Raw genomic sequence first — 1,336 nt, 5'->3', positions numbered from 1 at the left:
AAGTAAACTTTAATTTATATATAAAAAAAGTTAGAAAAGTTTTAGTTATCTTTAATCCACAAAATTTTCGTTTAATAACTAGATACCGCAAAATTATATTCAAATAGGCCTCTCCTAGTTGATGCCTAAATTATATGCAAATGCTACAAGAGTCTTAATTAAAAGTGTAACATAACAACTAACAACCAAGCATTATTCGATCTTTCATAAAGACAAATAGGCATAAGACTAAACCAGGTCCTCATCAGTCATCAACCATAATCATATCCATGCAAATACATCCATATTAGAAACTAATTATTCGTTTAGAGTAATTAATTTGGTGCTATATAATCATTTGTTCATTACCGGTCATGTTAATTTTTCAATGTTCCTTTTTTTATTTTATATAATTTCTCAAGTTGCACATGCTAACTACTATTATATTCCAAACTACCTGATATGAGCTCTTAACCACTGAGCTAGAGACGGGTTTGCCACATCAATCAATAAAATAGTAACACAACTTATTTATTTATTTTTTTTTTAGTTTGGGATGTTCTAAAATATTGTTATTAATGTATCAAAAAAATATACATAAAGCATTTAGAAGAGAAATAGAAATGAAGAGATTGAAACTGGGAAATAAAGACAAAAATTGAAAAATTAAGATGGAGAAACAGAAATTGATAGACAAAAATTAAAATAAATTTTAATATTGTGTTTGATATAAGATAGGAGATAGAGACTCAAATAAGAATAAAATTTTAATTTAATTTAGATAAAGTTAGAATTAATTAATTGAAATGAGGATATTTTAGGTATAAAATATTATTAAAATTTCAGTATTTGTCTCCAAAAATTTCAATTTCTTATGTCTTTATTTTTTGGAGATATTAAAATACTAAAATTTTGAAAAGTACATTCTTTCTTTTGATGAAATGGATTCTCTCCAGTTTTTTTAACACTTGACAGAATCCAATATGATCTCTTACTTTTGATTCTATAAGTGAGACTATAAATAAATAAAAAAAAATAATGAATAATTAGATTAAACATTACACACCATCTATTTTTTTTTTACCGAAAAAGATCCACTCCCCATCTCAATATTTTAAAACAAACACTATCTAAATAACTCACATGCATGCGGATGAAGATAAAATTAAACAAAATGTATTTCAAAATAGAGATATTTTTCCTATTTCTATCTATTTCATTTTCCAAAGAACTTAATGTTCTTCTAATATTGTACTTTATTTCCGCTTTACTGATTGTATTTTTTAAGGGAAAAAATCTCTAAAATTAAAGTCAAATAACGAATTTAATCAGTGTTTAGTTTTTTATTATCAGTATA

The 1,336-nt window shown here is 24.3% G+C and overlaps 1 pseudogene; it reads right to left on the bottom strand.

The window, feature by feature from the left end:
- Window positions 1-1,336, bottom strand: part of LOC110263856 — a 9,222-nt pseudogene that overhangs the window by 7,019 nt on the left and 867 nt on the right.

The sequence above is a fragment of the Arachis ipaensis genome, chromosome B06 (genome assembly GCF_000816755.2).
Source record: "Arachis ipaensis cultivar K30076 chromosome B06, Araip1.1, whole genome shotgun sequence".
Classification (NCBI taxonomy): domain Eukaryota; kingdom Viridiplantae; phylum Streptophyta; class Magnoliopsida; order Fabales; family Fabaceae; genus Arachis; species Arachis ipaensis.
This window is presented reverse-complemented; position numbering and strand designations above follow the sequence as displayed.